The 27,903-nt window shown below is 43.0% G+C and overlaps 1 protein-coding gene and 1 long non-coding RNA gene across 5 annotated transcripts in view; one reads left to right on the top strand and one right to left on the bottom strand.

Moving 5' to 3' along the window:
* Positions 1 to 17,538, top strand: part of LOC130361846 (uncharacterized) — a 65,591-nt gene extending 48,053 nt beyond the window's left edge. For all 4 annotated transcript variants that reach the window (XR_008891173.1, XR_008891170.1, XR_008891172.1 and 1 more), the window contains 2 exons: positions 11,024 to 11,224; positions 17,393 to 17,538. This is a non-coding gene — a long non-coding RNA (uncharacterized LOC130361846). The remainder of the gene's footprint in view (positions 1 to 11,023; positions 11,225 to 17,392) is intronic.
* The window catches only part of FGF12 (fibroblast growth factor 12), a 513,249-nt gene that overhangs the window by 363,286 nt on the left and 122,060 nt on the right, over positions 1 to 27,903 (bottom strand). The window lies entirely within an intron of this gene.

The raw sequence follows: 27,903 nt of genomic DNA, 5'->3' as shown, positions 1-27,903 counted from the left end.
TCTCCTTTTACCCCTTGTAAAAATTCAAAAATTGGGTCTACAAGAACATGCGAGTGTAAAAAATGGAAATTGTGAATTTTCTCCTTCACTTTGCTGCTATTCCTGTGAAACACCTAAAGGGTTAAAACGCGGACTGAATGTCATTTTGAATATTTTGGGGGGTGCAGTTTTTATAATGGGGTCATTTGTGGGGTATTTCTAAGATGAAGACCCTTCAAATCCACATCAAACCTGAACTGGTCCCTGAAAAATTGTGATTTTGGAAATTTTGTGAAAAATTGGAAAATTGCTGCTGAACTTTGAAGTCCTCTGGTGTCTTCCAAAAGTAAAAACTCGTCAATTTTATGATGCAAACATAAAGTAGACATATTGTATATGTGAATAAAATAAAATAATATTTGGAATATCCATTTTTATTACAAGCAGAGAGCTTCAAAGTTAGAAAAATGCAAAATTTTCAAATTTTTCATCAAATTTTGGGATTTTTCACCAAGAAAGGATGCAAGTTACCAAAAATTTTTACCACTAAGTTAAAGTAGAATATGTCACGAAAAAACAATCTCGGAATCAGAATGATAACTTAAAGCATTCCAGAGTTATTAATGTTTAAATTGACAGTGGTCAGATGTGCAAAAAATGGCCGGGTCCTAAGGTGTAAAATGGCTGGGTCCTTAAGGGGTTAAAAGGGTTAAACATTTAAATTTTTGTAGTTATGATTTTTTCCAGAAGACAAAATCAAACCTATATAAGTAGGGTATCATTTTAATTGTATGGATTTACAGAATAAAGATAAGGTATCATTTTTACCGAAAAATGCACTGCCTAGAAACGGAAGCCCCCGAAAGTTACAAAATTACATTTTTTTTTCAATTTTGTTGCACAATGATTTTATCTTTTTTGTTTTGCTGTAAATTTTTGGGTAAAATGACTGATGTCATTACAAGGTAGACTGATATCATTACAAGGCACAATTGAAAGGGTTATGATTTTTAAAAGGTGAGGAGGAAAAAACGAAATTGCAAAAACAGAAAAACCCTGAGTCCTTAAGGGGTGAAAGGTATGCAAATATTTCCATCTTATGGAATATAAGTGGAGAATCAGAGTACCTGTTTATATTTTTCCCAAACAAATCTCTATTACAAATGTTCTCTATTTGTATGTATGATGTATGAATGTATGTATGATAGACATGTGTGATGGATGTTTGATGTGTGTATGTATGAGATGTGTGTGTGTGTATGTATGATGTGTGTAAGTACCCACTCTACTGTGTGAGATACCAAGGCTACTATAGGTGCTGCAAAAGTGCGTATCCTAAAATGTTTGTCTAGTAGGTTCTGTGGAGATTTGTGGCTGGAAGAAATTGTTATGACAAAATTGTCATGCCGACCACTATATGGTCACTGTATGGGGGAATATTTGCTTGTTGTATACTTAAATTATTGGTAATATTGGTCTCAGTGTACAGGATTTTGTCAGTAATAGTATGATGGCAATATGCATGGTGATACTATTTCTCCTTGTATAATGGTATTATTGGTAATATTACTCTCAGTATACAGGATTTGGTCAGTAAAATTATGATGGTAATATGAATGGTGATAATAATTCTCCTCGTATACTGGTGTTATTGGTAATATTGGTCTAGTATACATGATTTGGTTAGAAACACTATAATGGTGATATGTACAGTGATAATATTCCTCCCTGTATACTAGTAATATTGGTGTCAGTATACAGGATTTGGTCAGTAACAGCATGATGGTAATATGTATGTGTCAGAACCTGTAGGGTTAATCTTCTCTGAAGGTTCTTTTTGGTTTGGTTGCTAGGACTACGCCCCTCTGTTTCTCGGTGTGATTAGCACCTGTCCTCTTGCCTGATACACAGGTGTACATAAAGAAACTGTCACGATTCGGCTTACGGGTTGTGGATCCGCTGTGTCAGCGAGGGATTGGCGTGGACCGTGCTAGTGGACCGGTTCTAAGAGGCTACTGGTTTTCACCAGAGCCCGCCGCAAAGCGGGATGGTCTGGCTGCGGCAGTAGCAACCAGGTTGTATCCACTAGCAACGGCTCAACCTCGCTGACTGCTGAGAAGGCGTGGGACAGAAGGACTAGGCAGAGGCAAGGTCAGACGTAGCAGGAGGTCGGGGGCAGGCGGCAAGGTTCGTAGTCGGGATGGATAGCAGAAGTTCAGGTAACACAGGCTTTGGACACACTAAACGCTTTCACTGGCACAAGGCAACAAGATCCGGCAGGGGAGTGCAGGGGCAGTGATCAGATATAGTCTGGGAGCAGGTGGGAGCCAATTAAGCTAATTGGGCCAGGCACCAATCATTGGTGCACTGGCCCTTTAAGTCTCAGAGAGCTGGCGCGCGCGCACCCTAGAGAGCGGAGCCGCGCGCGCCAGCACATGACAGCAGGGGACCGGGACGGGTAAGTGACCTGGGATGCGATTCGCGAGCGGGCGCGTCCCGCTGTGCGAATCGCATCCCCGACGGCCATGACAGTGCAGCGCTCCCGGTCAGCGGGACCGACCGGGGCGCTGCGGAGAGAGAGACGCCGTGAGCGCTCCGGGGAGGAGCGGGGACCCGGAGCGCTAGGCGTAACAGTACCCCCCCCCTTAGGTCTCCCCTTTTCTTTGTCCGGTAACTGCCTCCCCTGGGATGAGGACACCGGGAAAGAATGGAGGGTTTCCTCAACGGCAGGCAGCACAGCAGGAGTGGGAATGGGGAGGGAGGGCAGAGGGCGAAGCCTGGCACGGGGCAGTGTGACACCAGGACGGGGGCCATGAGGAGGCACTGAGGCTTGCCTGACGGGACTGGGAGGGGGGAAAGGCACTTCCTATGGCAGGCAGAGTCCCAGTTCTTGATCTCCCCGGTGGTCCAATCAAGGGTGGGAGAATGAAGCCGGAGCCATGGCAGACCGAGGAGGACCTCAGAGGTACAGTTGGGAAGGACGAATAACTCAATCCTTTCGTGGTGGGGTCCAGTAGACATCAGGAGGGGTTCTGTGCGGTAACGCACGGTGCAATCCAATCTGACTCCGTTGACCGCGGAAATGTAGAGCGGCTTGACGAGACGGGTCACCGGGATGCTGAATTTATTCACAAACGACTCCAAAATAAAATTCCCAGAGGCACCAGAGTCCAAGCAGGCCACGGCTGAGAGGGAGGAGTTGGCTGAAGGAGAAATCCGCACGGACAACGTGAGACGTGGAGAAGCAGACTTAGAACCAAGAGACGCCACACCCACGTGAGCTGGGTGCGTGCGTTTCCCAGACGTGGAGGACGGATAGGGCAATCCACCAAGAAATGCTCGGTACTGGCACAGTAAAGACAGAGATTTTCTTCCCTACGGCGATTCCTCTCTTCCTGGGTCAGGCGAGACCGATCCACTTGCATGGCCTCCTCGGCGGGAGGCCCAGGCGTAGATTGCAACGGATACTGTGGGAGAGGTGCCCAGAGATCTAAGTCTTTTTCCTGGCAGAGCTCTTGGTGTCGCTCAGAAAAACGCATGTCAATGCGGGTAGCCAAATGGATGAGTTCTTGCAGGTTGGCAGGAATCTCTCGTGCGGCCAGCACATCCTTGATGCGACTGGATAGGCCTTTTTTAAAGGTCGCGCAGAGAGCCTCGTTATTCCATGATAACTCGGAAGCAAGAGTACGAAATTGGATGGCGTACTCGCCCACTGAAGAATTACCCTGGACCAGATTCAACAGGGCAGTCTCGGCAGAAGAAGCTCGGGCTGGCTCCACGAAGACACTCCGGACTTCAGCGAAGAAGGACTGGACTGTGGCTGTGGCAGGATCATTGCGGTCCCAGAGCGGTGTGGCCCAAGACAAGGCCTTTCCTGAAAGAAGGCTTACTACGAACGCCACCTTAGACCGTTCTGTAGGAAACAAGTCCGACAACATCTCCATATGCAGGGAACACTGAGACAAAAATCCACGGCAGAGTTTAGAGTCCCCATCAAATTTGTCCGGCAGGGACAAGCGGAGGCTAGGAGCGGCCACTCGCTGCGGAGGAGGTGCAGGAGCTGGCGGAGGAGATGGTTGCTGCTGTAGCAGAGGCAGAAGTTGCTGTAACATGGCGGTCAACTGCGACAGCTGCTGTCCTTGTTGGGCAATCTGCTGCGATTGCTGAGCGACCACCGTGGGAAGGTCAGCGAGACTTGGCAGCGGCAACTCAGCGGGATCCATGGCCGGATCTACTGTCACGATTCGGCTTACGGGTTGTGGATCCGCTGTGTCAGCGAGGGATTGGCGTGGACCGTGCTAGTGGACCGGTTCTAAGAGGCTACTGGTTTTCACCAGAGCCCGCCGCAAAGCGGGATGGTCTTGCTGCGGCAGTAGCAACCAGGTCGTATCCACTAGCAACGGCTCAACCTCGCTGACTGCTGAGAAGGCGTGGGACAGAAGGACTAGGCAGAGGCAAGGTCAGACGTAGCAGGAGGTCGGGGGCAGGCGGCAAGGTTCGTAGTCAGGATGGATAGCAGAAGTTCAGGTAACACAGGCTTTGGACACACTAAACGCTTTCACTGGCACAAGGCAACAAGATCCGGCAGGGGAGTGCAGGGGCAGGGGCAGTGATCAGATATAGTCTGGGAGCAGGTGGGAGCCAATTAAGCTAATTGGGCCAGGCACCAATCATTGGTGCACTGGCCCTTTAAGTCTCAGAGAGCTGGCGCGCGCGCGCCCTAGAGAGCGGAGCCGCGCGCGCCAGCACATGACAGCAGGGGACCGGGACGGGTAAGTGACCTGGGATGCGATTCGCGAGCGGGCGCGTCCCGCTGTGCGAATCGCATCCCCGACGGCCATGACAGTGCAGCGCTCCCGGTCAGCGGGACCGACCGGGGCGCTGCGGAGAGAGAGACACCGTGAGCGCTCCGGGGAGGAGCGGGGACCCGGAGCGCTAGGCGTAACAGAAGCCTTTCACATCCAGGCTTTGCATGTGAAAGAGTTCTTCGCCTGTAGCTGGCATTATATCCTGTTATTCCAGTTATCCTGTTATTCAATCTCGGCTTGGCTTCTTGACCCTTCTCCTGTATTTACAAATTTGTACCTCGACTTTTCCTGATACCAACTTGGCTAGTGGACTTATTGTGTGTGTTTGTTTAGATTTATTTCTGTAAATTTTTGTGCCTCCTGACGTTTTCCCGATCTGAGTCTGTTTTTGTAGTTTATTTTGTTGATGGTGACTTCTATCACCTACTTAGGAAGGGACCGGCACTGTGGTTGTTGATCCATTGTTTAGAGCAGATAGGCAAGTAGGCAGGGTTAGAGGGAGTGGGTGAGATTAGGTCTGCACTACAAACAGCTAATTTAACATCTACTTTATTTTTTGGGTTACTTTTCACTCAAACCTCTTCAGCAAATTTGTCTCACAAACCATTTGGATTCGGCACCTGCCGATGGAATGTGAGGACTTAAGTCGAGATACATCATCATTACTTTCCTCCGTGGGCCAAACAATAAGAAGCGATGCATAGTGAACCACTGTTTTAGGAATTACAACTCCCTATGTAATTGTCTACAGACTTAATAGTATTGCATCACCTCTTACCTCCTTGTAAAAACAGTAAGCCACAATGCATAACACATCGATGCTTACTGTAGTGGAGTAGAAACTCCTGTCAAAATGACAGACGTCCCTGTTCCTCTACTTGCAGTGTAGTGTGCAAAATACTCATCTGTTCCTTATCTGGACAGGCCTGGAATAAAGGGAATCTCTGGCAAAAATTTACTTATCCCTTTATCCACAGGATAAGGAATAAGCATCTGATCGGGGGGGGTGTCCAACCGCTGGGGTCCCCCACGATCACCAGGATGGGACCCAGCACTAGGTGAGGGGCTGCTGCTGGCACGAGTGCCATTTATTTCTATGAGAGCACAAAAAAGACCTGTGAATAGGGGATAAATTAATTATATTTTCACCAGAGTACTCCTTTAAGGTCTTCCTTTTTGTTGCTGCAATGACTTTTAAGTCACTATAAGTCCCAATTGGACTAAGTTAGTACAATGTAAAATGAAAACAAAAAAACAGCAGCAAAATATGTATAAAAGTTTTTTTTTTTTTTCCGGAACCTAAATCACTATGATTGACACATAGGTTGTGTTATTGACTCCATCTGCTACTCATGACCTGGACTACTGGTATTCTATACCCATATTTACTGATATGTACTCCTATCAACCACATATGTGTATATATTTATAGGTGATATACATATACAAGCATGGGGGGAACATTGAGCTGGACTAAACCCCAAACCTGGAGGTGGTTTCTGATTTACTCCACATATGGAACATTTCTGCATACCCTTTCTATATTATGGGAGGGGGGGATCTGTGTTTTTATTTTACTATCCTGGGTATCCGTATACTGGTGCATTATTTACATAGAGGGACAACAGTTGGATTTGGTACTAGTAATGTATTGTACATGCAATGTTTTTTCTTTTTTCCTTTTTAAAAGCAGCATGTATTAGACACAGCATTTGTATGGCCTTTTTTTCCCTTATGTTTCTCTACAGGAAAATAAAAATCACCCAAAATTCTATGAAAAATGCATGAAATTCATAGTATTTTGACAAGAATAAAAAATAAAAAGTTGAAAAAGATGGCAGAAAATAAAGAGACAATTTTAAGTGCTCCAGTGATTCAGTTATAAATTTGGCTTCTACAAAATCCATGCTATTGCTGGAGTACAAACTGATCTGAAATCTGACATTCAGAAGAGCAGAGTCCAGACAGTAGAATGTATACCCTTATTAAAAATAATTTAAAATATTGTTTGAAGATTAATGCTTTTTTTTTTAAATAAGATTTTAGGTTGAATTCTGTTTTTTGAAGCGTACAACAATTGATATCTGAAGGTGAACTATAAATAAATAAACAGACTCTTCCTTTATATCCTTATCTACATTATAGTTTTTGTTGTGATTTCTTTTCCTTAGAAAGCCCTAGAAGACACTAAACATTGGTATTTTAGTATTGTTTCACATTCAAATGCAATTAACAGATTAGCCACCAGAGGGCAGCAAATAATTTAGAAATGTAAAAAGATTCCTAAGAAACACTAAAAACGCATGGAAAAAGTAATGGTTCAGTAGTTTCCAGAAATGTTTTCTAAAAGTTATAAACAAGGGGCTATGCACAGCCTTTTGTAGATATAGTAGCTACTGTTCTTAATATACTGTGAAGTAGTGTTTTCTAAACAGTGTGTCTACAGCTGTTGCAAAACTACAACTCCTAGCATGCCCAGACAGCTTGGCTGTCCCACCATGCTGGGAGTTAAAGTTTTGGAACAGCTGGAGACACACTGTTGGAAAATACTGCTGTAAATGGAGACTAATTTATCAATACTGTCAGAGCTCTGAAGCACATTTATTAACCCCACATTTACTACACACGACCCAGATTTATCAAACTGTGTGAGAGAAGAACTGGAGTGATTTTCCCACAGCAACCAATCACAGCTCAGCTTTCACTTTACCACAGCTCATTAGCTGAGCTGTGATTGGTTGTTGTGGAAAAATCTCTCCACTTTTTCTCTCACACAGTTTGATAAATCTGGGCCTATATATTATTTTTGTCAGTATTTTATCCTCATTTTCGTCTGTATTTTTAGACAAAACAAAAAGTTTAACAAATAAAGAAATACTGTAATCAAAAGATTTGCACCTTTTTGTGTGTTTTGGGTCCACTCCTGGTTTTGGCTAGAATGTAGACCAAAATAAGAACCGAAATACTATGTGTGAACTGGGCCTTAGGCCTAGTCTTAACCTTACTTTCTGTTATTTTCCCATACAAGCGTTTGCCCATTTTTATGGGATGTACGATTGTGCCAGAATCTTACATTTTAAAATACGGCTAAAAAAAAAGGTTGTAAATGTTATTGCCGTAAAATGAAGTTTTTTGGCAGATAGAGTTTGCTGTAGTGCAAAATATGTCAATGACATAAAATGACAGCAAAAATGATGAAAGCATGGGACAAAAAACAACCTAAAAGCGAAATATGGTGTGTGTGTATTCATAGGTGTTATAGCTATTTTACTTATTAGGTCTTATTCACACACTTTTTCAGTTTTTTCCCTTTTAAAAAAAGTGCCATTAATTTTAAGCACTTTTCATGGTACTTTTTACAAGTATGTTTGTAGTATTATTTTTATTTAATTTTTTTACATGCAAATTTTTTCCTCCATACTATTGGAAAACCTGCGGAAAATGCCTAGAAAAAAGTTAAAATCCCACACCATGAAGAAAAAATGAAAGAAAACAGAACAAAAAAAGTCACAAAGATATAGGAGGCATGGATTTGGACATAACACTATTCACTAAAATTGCTCCAGCGTTTTGGCACAAGATGTTTGTAAGACAACCAACCAATTAGTGTTTCCAAATACAAATCCACAGTAACTTTTAAGTCCTTTTTCTTTCTGATGCAGAAACATTGCAGATTTTCTGCTACTTTTAGGGTAGGGTCACATGTGCTGTATTTGCTGCTGGGTATTTTCCTGCCCATTGAAGTCAATGAGTAGCAAAGTCAACTGTGAATTTTGCTACCCATTAATTTCAATGGGTAGGCAAATACGCAGCAGCAAATATGCAGCAAAATACGACATGTGTGACCCTACCCTGATAGTAAGTAAATGTAAACCCCTAAATTCCACCCGTACCACTTTTTCTACCAATTCGGAGTTGCACTATGCAATGCCTGTCCAAATCTGCCACTGTTCAGGAAACAGGAAACTCTGGCGCTGAGCTTAATGGGCCCTGCATCCCAGCCTCCTGGGCCATAAAGGGGAAGAGATGGCTGCTGGAATGTGGCTGGGTAAGTATGTTACAATAGCAGTATGAAAACTTGTTTTTGGCAGGACAAATTGGCCCAGGGGACTCATGGTAAATCATGTTTGTTTCCAGTGAATTCTGAGCCACCAAACATTACAGGCTACATTTACTATTGTGTTCCATGGCATATAGTTTACGTGGTTTTTAAGCTAATGTGAGACAAATGTGTCCCCAGACTCACTAGTGAGACACACAGTTGTCTACATACCTACTCCACAATATATTTGCCCACAGTGTATATAAGGGGCCATTGTTTCTACCATGTATGCAGCAAGCTCAGCTCGTACAAACATTTATATACAAACATTTATTCATTTAAATTAATTTAAAACATTTCATGAAGAAAAAATAGTAAACGGTTTCATGAGGATATAACAAGGAAAAATAATCTGTATTTCCACTTAAATCAAAATAGAACCAATGTGAGTACAGGAACGCCATCTGCCACCAATAGGAGGATGACCGCAAGCATTCTGCCACCTTCCAAGTCAGCTTTGTCAGGAGTGTTGGCGCAAAGTATGAAAGTCCTCTACGGTTTTTACCTTTTTTTCTAAGTGTTTTGTGCACCAAACATGTGAACCAATTTTTTACTCCTCAGACTAATAAATTAGGTGACAAACATGAATATTGACCTAACTAATGTCGAGTATTCAAGGCTTTATGTGGGTCTTGTTTTATTCTGTCCTTTTTGGCGAAAACCTGTAATAACTGTGTCTAATATCATTAACGCTTAACACTCCTGAGAAAGCTGACTTTGAAGGTGGCAGAATGCGTGGTGTCATTCCCCTATGAGTGGCAGACGGCGTTCCTGCACTCACATAGATTCTATTTTCATTCTAGGTCCTTGGGTAGTTCACCCTTAGTGAACATAGTAGCATCGTATTGCATTTTTTATGTTTGCACTTGCTTCATTTGGTATTTAATCATGCACTTTAGTCCTTTCTTTTTTGTACAAACATTTTTGTTTAGTAGGTATCTGCACTACATGTTGCACTTTATATTTACAGCTATGATACTTTTGTTTATTTATATTTGCAAAAGAAATCTTCAATTTTTGCACTCTTTTCTTCTTTGTATTGTGGGAGCTGACTATTTATAGTTGTTATCTAGGGACGCTCTCCGGCTATTATGCATTCCCATAGGGGTGAGTGTAGTAGGCTGGTATTGTATCCTCCACTCCAAAGTGGTTATCATTTTTTAGTGGTTTTAAATATCTGTAAATTCTATGTTTTCATAATTTGGTGTTTTTTTTCATTGTTTTTCTCTATATGCAATTTTAACAATTTTTGCACCGTTTTTTCTTTGATTTAGTGGTGCCCATCCTTTTTTGTTCTTTTACTATGATTGTATTACTTAGACAGTGAACTGTGGTATAGTGATGAGTGGCAGGGGCCATATTCGAATTTGCGATATTTCACAAATATATGGACTAATGTTCGTCCTATGATCGCGAAATTTGCATATTCGTTCACTTTTTTTTTCAATGCGAAAATGAAATTCATATAGTGCGCATGCGTGGTTATATCTTTCAACTAACTAACTAACACTATACCCTACACTAGAACCTATCTGCTAAACTAACCTACTCTATCTAAAGCTAAAAGAAGGGAGGAATCAGTGTCCTCTGGAAGTGCCGATATTCGTGAATATTTGCACATTCACATATACGAAATATTCGCGCTCAAAACAATAATATTGGAGCCTTCTTTGGACCACAAGCTGGAAGCAGGGAGGGATGATCACTTTTTTTTTTACACAGTACACATCATTGTTGTAATGTGTACTGTGAAGAAAAAAAAATATTCATACAAAGATATAGTGCTTTATTCGCGGTAAAAATTTTCATTTTTAATACTTGCGCTAAACACTACTGTGGTACATTAAGTAGCATTTAATGTGTATTCGTATTTATGATGGGGAAAAAATGTATTGTCTGTCCTTTCTCTGTTTAGAAAAGGTTGCCGCCAGAGAGGGGACAGACAGACACAAAATACTTTTACAGCGTGAAGCCAGAATTATCCTTGAAACGAATGCTCAGGGAAATCTGGGTCTGAACGATCGTTTAGATCCAAGCGTCTTTCTGTAAAAAATGTAATTGTTGCTCCATTTGAAAAATGTCCTTTTTGCACTTTCTGTATGTGTTGATTCATGTAATGTTTTAATCTCACTAGCAGATACGCCCTCCACACCATACGTCACTACAGGAGAAGTATTTACCTGTGTGACGGGGGAGTGAAGATAGTCTGATGAAACGCCCAGAAGGGGCGTGTAACAATTGTCACTGCGCCTGTGCTTCTGCAATGGCGTCCTGCGGATGCTGTACTGCTGCAATCCTGCACCGAAAATAAAGAAAACTGCTGCACCGTGAAATTGTGAGTGCCTCCTCATTATCTTATTCTGCTTTAAAAGAAGTTAATTTGGCACAACCCATGTTGGTGAGACCTTTAGCTTAAAGGGGTTATCTAGGAAAAGGAAACCAGAGCTAGTTCCTTAAAGAAAACTGTACCACACCAGTCCTCAGGTTGTGTGTGGAATTAAAAGTTGCCCAATTTATTTAAATGGAACTGAGCTAAAATACCACACACAGCCTGGGGATAGGGGTCAGCTCTGTGTTTCTAATCCTGGATAACCTCTTTAACCCCTTAATGACCAAGCCCATTTTCACCTCAAGGACCAGGCCAATTTTATTTTTGCGTTTTTGTTTTTTCCTCCTCGCCTTCTAAAATCCATAACTCCTTTATATTTACATGTACAGACCCATATGAGGGCTTGTTATTTTGCGTGATCAATTTTACTTTGTAATTAAACCTCTCATTTTACCATAAAATGTACGGCGAACCCCCCAAAAAAAATTTAGGGAGGAAATTTAAATGAAAACCAAAATTTTGCACATTTTGGAGGGTTTTGTTTTCACACTGTACACTTTACGGTAAAAATGACATGTGTTCTTTATTTTGTGGGTCAATACGATTAAAAGGATACCCATGGCTAGATACTTTTATATTTTTTTACCGCTTAAAAAAAATCTAAAACTTTTTATACAAAATCAGTAATCTAAAATCGCCCTATTTTGACCACCTATAACTTTTTCATTTTTCTGCATATAGGGCGGTATGAGGGCTCATTTTTTGCGCCGCCATCTGTACTTTTTTTAGATACCACATTTGCACATACAAAAGTTTTAGATAATTTTTTTATACATTTTTTTTTAATAAAATGTGACAAAAAAGCAGCATTTGTGGACTTTTTTTATTTTTTACGTTTACGCCATTCACCGTATGGGATCATTAACATTATATTTTGATAGTTCGGACATTTACGCACGCGGCGATACCAAATATGTTTATTGAAAAAAAATTACGCTTTTTGGGGGTAAAATTGGAAAAACGCACAATTTTCATTTTTATTGGGGGAGTGGATTGTTCACTTTTTTTTACTTTTTTTTTTTAATTTTTCATCTTTTTTTCACACTTTTTATGTCGATCGCAGACCAGAGCAGAAGACCCCGGGAGACGGCCGGAGCTGTCATGCTGGATGATCGGATCCTGGCGGCAGCACTGCGGGCGATCCGATCATCCAATCAAAGTGCTGCAATGCCGCAGATGCCGTGATCTGTATTGATCACGCCATCGGAGGGGTTAATGGCGGACATCCACGCTATAGCGGATGTCGGCCATTACGGGCGGGTCCCCGGCTGCTGCTAGCACTCGGAACCTGCTGTGTATGACGCGAGCACCCTTCCGATTCTCGCGGTCATACACAGGACGTAAATGTATGTCCTGGTGCGGGAAGTCCCGCCAAACCAGGACGTACATTTACGTCCGTGGTCGTTAAGGGGTTAATGGAAGGTTCAAACAAGTTTTGACAGTGTTGGGAAGAAAAATATAGTTATTTTTTCCTACTCCATAAGGTCTATTTCATACCAAGGAGATATATACCGTATATACTCGAGTATAAGCCGAGTTTTTCAGCACGATTTTTCGTGCTGAAAACACCCCCCTCGGCTTATACTCGAGTGAACTCTCCACCCGCAGTGGTCTTCAACCTGCGGACCTCCAGAGGTTTCAAAACTACAACTCCCAGCAAGCCCGGGCAGCCATCGGCTGTCCGGGCTTGCTGGGAGTTGTAGTTTTGAAACCTCCAGAGGTCCGCAGGTTGAAGACCACTCCGGCCTTCGACATCATCCAGCCCCCTCTCACCCCCCTTTAGTTCTGTACATTACTCACCTCCGCTCGGCGCTGGTCCGGTGCTGCAGGGCTGTCCGGAGAGAAGGTGGTCCGGTGGGATAGTGGTTCCGGGCTGCTATCTTCACCGGGGAGGCCTCTTCTAAGCGCTTCGGGCCCGGCCCCAGAATAGTCACGTTGCCTTGACAACGACGCAGAGGTACGTTCATTGCCAACGTACTTCTGCGTCATTGTCAAGGCAACGCCTCTATTCCGGGCCGGAAGCGCGGAGAAGAGGCGCCCCCGGTGAAGATAGCAGCCCGGAACCACTATCCCACCGGACCACCTCCTCTCTGGACAGCCCTGCAGCACTGGACCAGTGCCGAGCGGAGGTGAGTACTGTACAGAACTAAAGGGGGTGAGAGGGGGCTGGATGATGTCGAAGGCCGCAGTGGTCTTCAACCTGCGGACCTCCGGAGGTTTCAAAACTACAACTCCCAGCAAGCCCGGACAGCCGATGGCTGCCCGGGCTTGCTGGGAGTTGTAGTTTTGAAACCTCTGGAGGTCCGCAGGTTGAAGACCACTGAGGGCGGATGATGAGAAGAGGATGATGAAGGGGGGGGGGGTGGGGTGATGACAAGAGGATGATGAAGGGGGGTGGGGATGATGACAAGGGGATGATGAAGGGGTGTGTGTGGGATGATTACAAGGGGATGATGAAGGGGTGTGTGTGGGATGATTACAAGGGGATGATGAAAGGGGGTGGGGATGATGACAAGGGGATGATGAAGGGGGGTGGGGATGATGACAAGGGGATGATGAAGGGGGGTGGGGATGATGACAAGGGGATGATGAAGGGGGGTGGGGATGATGACAAGGGGATGATGAAGGGGGGATGTGTGGGATGATGACAATGGGATGATGACAGGTGATGATGATGAGGGTCTGGATGATGACAGGCGGTGATGATGATGAGGATGTTATTGACGGGTCTGGATGATGACAGGGGGGATGATGTATTTCCCACCCTAGGCTTATACTCGAGTCAATAACTTTTCCTGGGATTTGGGTTGAAATTAGGGGTCTCGGCTTATACTCGGGTCGGCTTATACTCGAGTATATACGGTATATGTAGATGCAAATCAAAAAATGTTGCAGTATCTTGTAATACCTTTTTTTATTGGACTAACAGCATTTTGTAGAGAAGCTTTCGGGATTCCTCCCTTTATCAAGTCCAAAGCAAATCTAAGCTCACAAGCAGAAGACACAGGTTACATCTCACAAATATACAGGGGTTAAGACAATAGATGTGGAGAATTCATACTAAGATGGGCCCTAAATTGTCCAGCTATAGGAACATAAACTTAATAGATAAGGATGAGAAAAAGAAGGAGGGAGGGGGGAGCAGGGGAGAGACTGGTAATAAAGCAGAAGAAAGTGAGATTCAAAAGAGAATCCAGTACAGTACAGTACAGATTGTAAGAAATTTTGATAATGAGATAAGAAGCTCAAATCCACATTGAGTCCTGTACTGTACTGTATGTACTGGATTCTCTTTTGCATCTCACTTTGTCCTGCTTAACCCCTTAAGGACTCAGCGTTTTTTCCATTTTCATTTTTTCCCTCATCACCTTCTAAAATCATAACACTTTCAATTTTGCACATAAAATTCCATATGATGGCTTATTTTTTGCGCCACCAATTCTACTTTGCAGTCATTTTACCAAAAAATCCGGCGAAACGGGAAAAAACCCCGTCATTTTGTAACTTTTGGGGGCTTCCGTTTCTACGCAGTAAATTTTTCGGTAAAATGACAGCTTCTATTTTTTCGGTACGTCAATATGATTAAAATGATACCCTACCTATATAGGTTTGATTTCGTATAACCGTATTAATCGGCGTATAACACACATTTTTTAGGCAACATTTTTTTAGCCTAAAGTCTATCTGCGTGTTATATACGCAGACAAGCCGCTGCAGTTCAATGATTTAAAGCGGGCGCTTTAAATCAATGAACTGCAGCGGCTTTTGCAGGTCCAGAGACCTGCCGTCACTGCCCGATTCTCTGCCCCTGCCTATCCTGGGGTCCAGAGACTGCCCGCGCCGCTGCCCCATTGCCTCCCCCATCCTCGGTTTTTCTGACCTCGCAGAAGCCCCCAGGAAAGGCAGGGGGAGAGAAGCCGTCGCTGCCCGCTTCTCTCCCCCTGCCTTTCCTGGGGTCTAGAGCCCTGCTGCCGCCACTTCTCTCCCCCTGGCTATCGGTGCCACTGCCCCATTGCCTCCCCCATCCCCGGTTTTTAGCTGTTGCCGGGGTCGGGTCCGCGCTGCTTCTAGCTCCGGTGTGGCATTTCCTGCGTAGTTGCTATGCGCTGCGCAATGACCAGTGACGTCGCGTTGAAGATGTCACTCGTCATTGCGCCTCGCGCGGACCCGACCCCGGCAACAGGTAATTATAAAACCGGGGATGGGGGAGGCAATATGGCAGCGGCGCCAGCAATGGGGCAGTGGCGTCGATAGCCAGGGGGAGAGAAGCGGCGCTGATAGCCAGGGGGAGAGAAGTGGCGCTGATAGCCAGGGGGAGAGAAGTGGCGCCGATAGCCAGGGGGAGAGAAGCGGCGCTGATAGCCAGGGGGCAGGGGACAGAGGTGAGAGAAGGGGGGAGAGAAGCGGCGGCAGCAGGGCTGTAGACCCCAGGAAAGGTAGGGGGAGAGAAGTGGGCAGCGACGGCCTCTCTCCCCCTGCCTTTTCTGGGGGCTTCTGCGGGGTCAGAAACAGTGTATCACATGCACACACACGCACCCTCATTTTACCAAGGATATTTGGGTAAAAAACTTTTTTTGCCCAAATATCTTTGGTAAAATGAGGGTGCGTGTTATAGGCCGGTGCGTGGTATACCCTGATAAATACGGTACTTCTAAAAAAAATCATAACTACATGCAGGAAAATGTATATGTTTAAAATTGTCATCTTCTGACCCCTCTAACTTTTTTATTTTTCCGCGTACGCCCCCGTATGAGGACAAATTTTTTGCTTCGTGTTCTGAAGTTTTTATTGGTACCATTTTTGTATTCATCTGACTTTTTTATCGCTTTTTATAAAAAAAATTTATGATATAAAAAGTGACCAAAAATACACTATTTTTTTGCGCATACGCCATTGACCATGCGGTTTAATTAACAATATATTTTTATCTACACACATAAGAAACAGAAATTGCGGAGCAGATCACCAGTTCCAAGGGATCAGGTCTGTGACATCGCGGTCAGGCAACAGAAGGATGGGGAGGCTGAGATGTTATGGAGGGAATCAGACATCAGGGCCACAGCCGTATCGCACGCTTTGGTGCTTCGTCAGGCCCCTGTGACGATATATTTTTTATAGTTCAGACATTTACGCATGCAGCAATACCACATATGTTTATTTTTATAAAAAAAAAAACATTTTTATGAGAAAAGGGGGGTGACTCAAACTTTTATTAGGGAAGTTTTTTTTTTGCAGTGTTATAGCTCCCATAGGGGGCTATAACACTCCACACACTGATCTTTTACCCTGATCCCTAAAAAGACATAGCTTTGCAAGGATCAGCGTTCTAGGGGCTCGATTGCTCAAGCCTGTAGCTCAGGCTTGGAGCAATCAGACGCGACAGAGACAGGTGAGGGGACCTGAGCTCGCGTCCTAGCTGATCGGGACATCACGATTTTATCGTGATAGTCTTTATCAGCCCGACTGAGCTGCCGGAAAGCTTTTACTTTCGTTCTGGATGCGGCAATCAACTTTGATCGCCGCATCCGAAGGGTTAATAGAGTGCGGCACAACGATCTGTGCCGCACGCTATTAGCCCAGGGTCCCGGCTATCATTAGCAGCCGGGACCAACCCGGTGTGATGCGGGGTCACGGCGTGACCCTGTTTTAAACACCGGGACCGGGCGCAGGGCGTACAGGTACACCCTGCGTCCTTAATAGGTTAATTTTCAGTCTCTCCCCTGCTCCCCCTCCCTCCCCCTTTTTCTCATCCTTATCTATTAAGTCTATGTTCCTATAGCTGGAAAATTTATGGCCCATCTTAGTGTGAATTCTCCACATCTATTGTCTTAACCCCTGCATATTTGTGAGATGTAACCTGTGTCTTCTACTTGTGAGCTTAGATTTGCTTTGGACTTGATAAAGGGAGGAATCCCGAAAGCTTGTCTCTACAAAATTCTATTAGTTAATCCCGAAAGCTTGTTTCTACAAAATTCTGTTAATTCTTGTTTCTACAAAATTCTGTTAGTGTACTATATAATTCTAATGGTGTGCAGACACATGTATTTATCTGTTTTTATTATCTTGTATTATTTCATTAATATCTAATGTCTTGTCTTATTCGATTGCTATTAGCACACCACACGGCCCCCATCTCCACGTCTCAAACAAGGAGGACAATAGATTCACAAGCCAAAAACTGTTTTATAAATAGAAAAGGAATTAGAACTAATTGCAGCAATTAATCATAAAGCGTATTGTGCGGGAGACAGATGTTCCTGAGGCGGCATATTTGCAGGTGACAAATCTCTAATTCTGTGCATGAAATATACATAGTAGACCGCAGAGTCTGGGTACAATATACTGCTGTACAAGATGTACAGAGGAAAGTCTTCTACTTAGCTCAGCAGGATATAGTATATGGAACTAAGAATTCCCAAAAGTAACCCATTCTGTACAGATTCTGCATACACTGCCCAAGTGCCCAGCCGTTTCACACAAATTAAAGGGGTACTCCAGTGGAAAACTTTTTTAATCAACTGGTGCCAGAAAGTTAAACAGATGTGTAAATGACTTTTATTTAAAAATCTTAATCCTTCCAGTACTTATTAGTGGCTGTATACTACAGAGGAAATTCTTTTCTTTTGGGGTTTCTTTTCTGTCAAGACCACAGTGATCTCTGCTGAAACCTCTGTCCATTTTAGGAACTGTCCAGAGCAGCATATGTTTGCTATGGGGATTTTCTCCTGCTCTGGACAGTTCCTGACATGGACAGAGGTGTCAGCAGAGAGCATTGTGGACGTTACAGAAAATAAATCCCAAAAGAAAAGTATTTCCTCTGCAGGATTAAGATTTTTTAATAGAAGTGATTTACTAATCTGTTTAACTTTCTGGCACCAGTTGATTTAAATAAAAAAAATAAAAAAGTTTTCCACTGGAGTACCCCTTTAACTCCAGCTCTCACTAAATATGCAGAAATATGAACATTCCCAACTAAGGGTACGTTCACACGTATAGGATCCTGCGCAGATTTAATGTGCAGGATTTGTAACTGCGGATTAGAAGCTGTGCTCAGTCATTTAGTTTACATTGAGATCTGTAGCAAAAATCCTGTGCATCAAATCTGAGTACGTGTGAACGTACCCTAAGGGGAAATGATGGTTTATCCCCATAGCATAGGGGATAACAAGCTGATCGGTGGGGGTCTGATCACTGGAACCCTCACAGTTCCCACAAACAGGGACAAAATTGTGTTGGTCCCCCACAAAAAAGCTTGTTATAGGATAGGGGATAACAACTTGGGGTGGGTATACCCTTTTAAATTACCTTTTTAACATTATAATAAGTAAATAAGTTGGATAATAAAAATAACATTTTCCTTGATTGCACATGCTACATATAAACAGTAAGTAGTTATTAGCTTTAGAAATTAAAAGAATTGGTGCAACTCACAATTAGCTACTGTCCGCGGTAACACCGGGAAATCGCCTATACCCAAGGTGAATAAGGTAATTTTGGGGTTTTTATATGAAAAGGAAGCCCAGACCTCAAGGAGAGTAGAGTATTAAATATATTTTGGAATCATATATCTCTAAGACCGTGCTTCAAATCAACATGTTTTTTATTAATAAAATATATAATGCACAATTTCCCCACAAAGGGCCCTTGCGGGAGGAATAAATTAATTGGCAAATAGATTAATATGCATATAACATACAAAGTAATAAAAAGTCTATAAACATTTAAAAAATTCATAAACATTTCAGACATAAGTAGTAGTGGATTGTGTTACTATGTTACTTATTTAGCCTCTGATCATCCGGATAATGGTCAGTTTATATATATATGGCATAATATTATTCAACGTCCGTAAATACTATTGCAATAGTAACTTGATATAATGATACTTGTTACCCGTTCCTGATACCGGCTCCCGCGCTGTGGTGCTGATACAAGACTCCGGCTGGTCACTAGGCGCTGAGAGGCGCTTGGTGCGGCTGGTCCAGACTGCGCTGGACCCGGTGGATGTCGCACAGTAGCAAGTCCTCGTGGTGGCAGTGTCTGATGTCAGTCAGGAGAGAGTAACACCAGTAGATGGATCGTAGGAGCGGTAATGGCAACAGGAGATCGGAACAGCACGGCAGAGAAAGGAACTTTTCGACAAATCGCTTTTGCTAAGCTACCTTTTATATTATTATTTTGTAAAGAAACTTGTATACTGACCACTAGGTGGCGACATAACATAATATACTGCACTGCTGTAATGAAACAAGAAAACATTTAACAATTAACAGTAAGTCACCTGACGTGCAGCTGTCACATGGGTATATAGGCTGAGCAAGGATCCAGTGCTTTCACTATATTTACTATATATCAATACTCTACACATTGTAAACATTAGAGTAATGTTCTATGTGAACACTACATATAGATTTTGCAAATAGTACATTTAGCTACATTTAGGATTTAGCCCTAAATGTTTCTTATCAGACATTGGTCTGGGGAAAGATAATATTCACTTACAGGACTGAATCCTGGTTTCGGAAGGAGGTCATTTCACTATTGATGCTGGTCCCTGATGTGGCATTGTTTCTTTAAGCAAGGGGCAAAGTGAAAATTGTGGTAAGTGATAAAACATATTAAAGCAGACCTGTCATCACAATATATCCTGCTTCTATATATGTAGTAACATAAGATAAAGTAATTGTTTTGGGTAAACCCTTGTCAAGGCAAGGGCCTTTCCATCACCACCCCACAGAGGAATGGCGCAGAAAAGAATATCAGGAGACAGACATGTGGGTTGATTCTACAGTTTAACAAATCACTTAGAACTCAGTGTACTCCTTCAGCTGACTGTGCTTCTATGCACCAGCCTCAAAGGTAAGGGTTCATCTTTACCTACCTACCCTGATCCCCATCTGGGCTGTGACACTCTGGAAGTCCAGTCTGCAGGTAGCTGCAGGCCTCATGGCTGTCTGCAATGTCATGGCTCTCCTTACACCAGTGTTTCCCAATCAGGGTGCCTCCAGCTGTTGCAAAACTACAACTACCAACATGACGGACAGCCGAAGGCTGTCTGGGCATGCTTGGTAGTTGTGGTTTTGAAACAGCTGGAGGCACCCTGGTTGGGGAACACTGCCTTACATGCTAGCAGTCTAAGCAGCAGAGTTCTCCTCAAGCAAACAACATTATAACATCTACCAATCATAACCTTCATTACTTTTCCTATTTGGCACTAGTTGTCTTCCAGCAGGCTCTGGTTTCACATGAGCCTACCCACTACAGCCTACAATGCAAGGGCTACAGTAACCAGATATCCAGGGTTGGCGTAAGGGCGGGGCAAACCAGGCAATTGCCTAGGGCCCCCATCCCCCAGGGGGGCACCTGCCGGCTGCTCAGTAGGGGGGGCAACTGTTTTAAAGTGGCCACAGCACCGGGTGCTTGTTAAAGATTAGCAGCCCGGCCGCGGCCACTTTAAAACCGTGACCAGAGGCGGGCCCGGACACTTCTCCTGCTTTTTCTATTTTTCATATTTCCTTACCTGGCTACGCTTGGCAGGCTCAGGTAATGCATCGGGTCTAGGGGACTGTGTGGATAATATGACGAGTGATGTATCCTGCCTGCTCCTCTGCACGGTGCCAGGGACGTCACTCCTCATTTCCTGCAGCGCCGGCCAGACTGCTAAACTTAAGCAGCCACGGCTGCAGGAAATGATGAGTGACGTCCCTGACTCCGCGCAGAGGAGCAGGCAGGAGATGTCACTCGTCATATTATCCACACAGCCCACAAGACCCGCCATGCGGCCAGGTAAGGAAAAAGTAGGGGAGAGGGGGGAGCAATGAGCAGGGGAAATATACTGCCAACCTAATGTGGGGGAACATACTGCAATCTAATCTGGGGGAACTGTTTTGCACACCTAATGTGGGGGAACATACTGCCAACCAAATGGGGGGGGGGAACTGCAACCTAATGTGGGGAACATACTGCCAACCTAATGTGGGGAACATACTGCCAACCTAATGTGTGGGATCTATACTACCAACCTAATGTGGGAGAACCATACTGTCTACCTAATGTGGGGGAACATACTGCCAACTTAATGTGGGGGAAATATACTGCCAACCTAATGTGGGGGACCTATGCTGTCTACCTAATGTGTGTGTGTGTGTGTGGGGGGGGGGGGTAACTATACTGTCTACCTAATGGGGGGGAACTACAACCTAATGTGGGAGAATATACTGACAACCTAATGTGGGGGAACTACAACCTAATGTGGGGGAACTATACTGCCAACCTAATGTTGGGGGAACTATACTGCCAACCTAATGTGGGGGAACATACTGCCAACCTAATGGGGTGAACTGCAACCTAATATGGGGGAACATACTGCCAACCTACAGTGGGGATCAAAAGTTTGGGCACCCATGTAAACATTTGTATTAATGTGCATAAAGAAGCCAAGGAAAGATGGAAAAATCTCCAAAAGGCATCAAATTACAGATTTGACATTCTAATAATATGTCAACAAAAGTTAGATTTTATTTCCATCATTTACACTTTCAAAATAACAGAAAACAAAAAAATGGTGTCTGCAAAAGTTTGGGCACCCTGCAGAATTTATACCATGCACTGCCCCCTTTGCAAAGCTGAGACCTGCCAGTGTCATAGATTGTTCTCACTCATCATCTGGGAAGATCAGGTGATGTCAATCTCAAAGGTTTTAAATGCCCAGACTCATCTGACCTTGCCCCAACAATCAGCACCATGGGTTCTTCTAAGCTGTTGTCTAGAAATCTGAAACTGAAAATAGTTGACCCTCACAAATCTGGAGAAGGCTATAAGAAGATAGCAAAACATTTTCAGATGTCAATATCCTCTGTTCGGAATGTAATTAAGAAATGGCAGTCATCAGGAACAGTGGAAGTTAAAGCAAGATCTGGAAGACCAATATCAGACAGAGCAGCTCGCAGGATTGTGAGAAAAACTATTCAAAACCCACGTTTGACTGCACAATTCCTCCTGAAAGATCTGGCAGACACTGGAGGTGTGGTACACTATTCCACTATAAAGAGATACTTGTACAAATATGGTCTTCATGGAAGAGTCATCAGAAGAAAACCTCTTCTATGTCCTCACCACAGCGTTTGAACTTTGCAAATGAACATATAGACAAGCCAGATGCATTTTGGAAACAAGTTCTGTGGACCGATGAGGTTAACATTGAACTTTTTGGCCGGAATGAGCAATGGTATGTCTGGAGAAGAAGGGGAACTGAATTTAATGAAAATAACCTCTGTCCAACTGTTAAGCATGGGGGTGGATCAATCATGCTTTGGGGTTGTATTGCATCCAGTGGCACCGGGAACATCTCACGAGTAGAAGGAAAAATGGATTCAATAAAATTTCAGCAAATTTTGGATGCTAACTTGATGCCATCTGTGAAAAAGCTGAAGTTAAAGAGAGGATGGCTTCTACAAATGGATCATGATCCTAAACACACCTCGAAATCCACAGGGGATTACATCAAGAGGCGTAAACTGAAGGTTTTGCCATGGCTTTCACAATCTCCTGACCTCAACATAATTGAAAATCTATGAATAGACCTTAAAAGAGCAGTGCGTGACAGACAGCCCAGAAATCTCAAAGAATTGGAAAACTTTTGTAAGGAAGAATGGGCAAAGATACCTCAAACAAAAATTGAAAGATTCTTGGCTGGCTACAAAAAACATTTACAAGCTGTGATACTTGCCAAAGGGGGCAGTACAAGATATTAACTTTGCAGGGTGCCCAAGCTTTTGCAGAGGCCATTTTTTTGTTTTCTGTTATTTTGAAAGTGTAAATGATGGAAATAAAATCTAACTTTTGTTGACATATTATAAGACTGTCTAATCTGTAATTTGATGCCTTTTGGAGATTTTTCCATCTTTCTTTGGCTTCTTTATGCACATTAATACAATTTTTTACCTGGGGTGCCCAAATTTTTGATGTGGGGGATCTATACTGCCAACCTAATGTAGGGAAGCTATACTGCCAACCTAATGTGGGGGAACTATACTGTCTATCTAATGTGGGGGAACTATACTGTCTACCTAATGTGGGGGAACTTACTGCCAACTTAATGTGGGGGAACTATACTGCCAACCTAATGTGGGGGAACTATACTGCCAACCTAATGTGGGGGAACTATACTGTCTACCTAATGTGGGGGGAACTATACTGTCTACCTAATGTGGGGGAACTAAAACCTAATGTGGGGGAGCATACTGCCAACCTAATGTGGGGGAACTACAACCTAATGTGGGGGAACTATACTGCCAACCTAATGTGGGGGAACTACAACCTAATGTGGGGGGGGGAACTATACTGCCAACCTAATGTGGGGGGAACTGTTCTGCCAACCTAATGTGGGGGAACTATACTGCACCTAATATGGGGGAACTATAATGCCAACCTAATGTGGGGGAACTACAACCTAATGTGGGGGAACTATACTGCCAACCTAATGTGGGGGAACTACAACCTAATGTGGGGGGGGGAACTATACTGCCAACCTAATGTGGGGGGAACTGTTCTGCCAACCTAATGTGGGGGAACTATACTGCACTTAATATGGGGGAACTATAATGCCAACCTAATGTGGGGGAACTATGCTGCCTACCTAATGTGGGAGAACTATACTGCCAACTTAATGTGGGGGAACTATACTGCCTACCTAATGTGGGGGAACTATACGGCCAACCTAATGTGGGGGGACTATACTGCCCACCTAATGTGGGGGAACTATACAAAAAAATAAAATTGTACTATTCTGATCCCTATAAATCTTTTATTTTTCTGTATATGGGGATGTATGAGGGTCATTTTTTGCACTGTAATTTGTAGTTTTTCTCGGTACCATTTTTGTTTTGATGGGACTTTTCAATTGTTTTTTAGATATTTTTTATGGCATTTGAAGTGACCAAAAATGTGCAAATCTGGTTAGTGCACTATTACGACTTTTGGGGCCCCTCTTTTTATTTTGCCTAGGGCCACGCTAAGCCTAAAAACGGCCCTGCAGATATCCCTGGCACTCCATGTGGTTCTCACTAAACTCTGACCCACTTCCTAACAGCAACATGGGCAACCAGTACAAGCAGTGCAACAACCAAATGGCCAGCATCATTTTTAAAGATACAGAATCCTGCAAGTCAAAGATATATAAAGGGAACCTGTCATGAGATGTTACCATATATAATGCCTGGCAACACTTTATATATGGTAAAATCTTCTTCCTCACCATTCCTGGGAGACGTTTCTGCCTGCAGGGATGGTGAGGATATGATGTTAGAAATTTTTCCCTGACGGCCCCGTAAGTAGTCCCCTGGACGGAAAGCTATACTTACCTAGTCCTGTCTTCTTTGGCTGTAATCACGCCTCTCTTTGTGATTGACAGCTCTTGTCACCGCTCTGCTCCCTAAGCAGACAGAGCAGAGCTATGACGTGGGCCATGTCTAGGCTGTCAATCCTTATTTAACCTATATTCACCTTGTTGGCTGATCCACCAAACATCATCAAGAAAACTGAATAGCCCTACTATAGGAGAACTGGTGTAATGACACCTATAATATGTGGACTTGGAGCCTGCAGTATATTCTACACTTGTGTTTCTTTTTGTTTTCTTTACTATTTTGTAAAAATTGAAAAATTTGGATATGACAAGGTAATATCTATTTAACTTTAATAAAAAAGAATGTTGAAGGGATAGCAAACCTACCCCCATACTATATTGTCCACCACAATCTGATGGGGAATAAGGCATCAAGCACATTAGAAAGCCACATGCAGTTAGGAGTTCTTCAGTCATGTGCTGTAGGCATTCTCTATGTCACCATATGGTGCATTGTGCTATGCCATATGTTGTATGTCGAGATATTCTATTGCTTCTAGAGAATCATTTCCCCTTGCATACAGCATCTGATAGAGCGTGCTACTGTTTTCTATTTGCTAGTGAATCCATATGGAATCCCAAAGAAAAATCTCTGAATGCCACTGTATGAAATAGAAGGTATACTAAGGTATACTAGAGCCGTCTATGAGACTTCAAGTCCGAATTGTAGGAACAGAAGTGGAATTGTTACCCATTGTATCACCCATGCAATATACAGACCACTTCTAAATGACAGTAATAAAATAACATGTCTCAGACAATACAGTGGAGGTCATCTTGGTTTTTTAATAGTCACATTAAAATATATCAGTTACGCAAGAAATACATCAACTACTAATATACCTCTAAACACTTTATTAATGAATAAACAGATTAGTTGGTTACATTTATTGACAAATTACAATCAATAGAGAAGTAAATCTGTAAAAATCTGCTTCACCCGCATATCCCAGACAGACGAATGTACTGTAGTAATGCTATATCTCCCCATTTAAGAATAAAGAGACTCTTTCTCAGCTTCCACAAGCTTTTACAAGATAAAAACAATAGTGTAAAAGAAAATTAACCATATGAAGTACACTTTCCTAGATTTCCTTATCTCTAACAATCAATTTCTATTAAAAGCAAACAAAACAACCAAAGAATATATGGGAATATTAGAAAAGTGTATTCTTATTACAACTGTTTGTGTAGCTGCCAACAGCCGAGGAGCCACATATTCTGCACTACCCAACACATTCTGCTGCACAGCATCCTTATAACCTCTACAGAAGTGTAAAAGCAAATACCATTATGCAGCACCCATATTACCTCCAGCAGTACCAAACAAATACCAAGAAAGGTACATAATATCTCAGCAACAGCAACAAACTTCACAGTCCAGTTATGCCACAAATACCACAAAGCAGCATAAAACACCTCCCCAGTGGTACTAATACCACGGTGCAGCTCAAAATACCTCCCCAATAGTATCACATTACTTATTGCAGTACTACACAGCAGCAATCCAGCTAAGGCAATTATATATATATATATATATATATATATATATATATATATATATATATAATAAAAACCTGGAGACTGAGCTGAGGAGTAGCTGGCAACAGCACTGATAATAAAGGGTAGCATTGGTGTAGTTTATGCTTCATAAGAAAATTGTATTTCCTTTTTATAGAAATAATGACTTATAAAATCATGGCTTTATCCAAGCTGAAGCACAGGCATGGACAATGTCCAGTAAGTGAGGGTGGGCTAGCACTCCTCTGTGCTCTCTCCTGTCTGATAAGTCCAATCAGACAGGAGAGAGCACAGAGGAGTACTATCAGACAGGAGAGAGCACAGAGAAGTACTATCAGACAGGAGAGAGCACAGGGGAGTACTATCAGACAGGAGAGAGCACAGAGGAGTACTATCAGACAGGAGAGAGCACAGAGGAGTACTATCAGACATGGAAGAGCACAGAGGAGTGCTATCAGACAGGAGAGAGAACAGAGGAGTGCTATCAGACAGGAGAGAGCACAGAGGATAACTAGCTCACCCTCTCTTACTGGACTTTGTCCATGCCTGTTCTTCAGCTTGGACAAAGCCATGATTTTATAAGCCATGATTTCTGTAAAAAGGAAATAACATTTTCTTATGAAGTATATTAGAAAGGTTAATGTTTTGCCAAGATATATAAGATATAAACAGTTTTAGAATTTAACAGTGCCCATTTAAGAACAAAATAAACAAAAATAACCCTTTTTCCACAATGGAGAATTACATCTGACCGGGTGATCGCCCCCCGTGTGATGTCACGCTCCGCCCCTCAATGCAAGCCTACGGGAGGGGGCGTGATAGCTGTCACGACCCCTCCCATAGGCTTGCATTCAGGGGTGGAGTGTGACATCATACGGTGACGGAGGCATGACATCACACGCCGCCAGCCCTGTGGTCGTTGGTAATCAGACCCGGAGCGATCACGACTGATTACAAACAGGGTGCCGCGTGCAAGATCCCGGGGGTCCCCAGTGGCAGGACTCCCGCGATCAGGCATCTTATCCCCTATCCTTTGGATAGGGGATAAGATGTCTAAGAACCGGAGAACCCCTTTAAGCTTCCATAACACAAAGCCATAAACCTCACCTTCATTCAACCTAAATTTTTACTTTCTTTGTTAAAGCCCTAAAATGCTTATAAATCCATAAAATATACTTGATTTTACCTCAGCATAAAACACTGTGAGAAATCAGTTTTATCAGTGATGATGTTACTGCTTCTCATGAAAAGCAATGACATTCTATTTCCAGGGCAATGTTCATGATTCTCCTTGTCATCTGAGAGCTGAAGCAGTAATAATATGCACTCAAACATTATATTCAATGGCATTTTCTTTTTAAAATGATGAAAAATGATATTTTCTTACTGTCCCCATACTAATGAGGAGCACCACTTTGTTCTTGCTACCCTTAAACCTTGAATCCTAAAGCTTCACATCAGGTCTCGAACAAGTCACGGGTCTTGTATGAGACTCTCACTTGTTTACTTCCTATCTGCAGTAATGCATCTAATTTGTATTTGCCATTTTGCTTTAAAAACAACAGCCACACGAATCAAGCATGTTATAGTCACACATTCCCATATAAACTGTAGGTTTGGATTTTTGGCTACAGTCATATCAGATGCAATGATCAATTAGTCGCTCATACACAGCGATGCATTGTTGTCTCAAAACAGA

Source organism: Hyla sarda, chromosome 3, assembly GCF_029499605.1.
Source record: "Hyla sarda isolate aHylSar1 chromosome 3, aHylSar1.hap1, whole genome shotgun sequence".
In the NCBI taxonomy this organism is placed as follows: Eukaryota; Metazoa; Chordata; class Amphibia; order Anura; family Hylidae; genus Hyla; species Hyla sarda.
The sequence above is the reverse complement of the archived record's forward strand: the minus strand, read 5'-3'. Positions and strand labels throughout refer to the sequence as shown.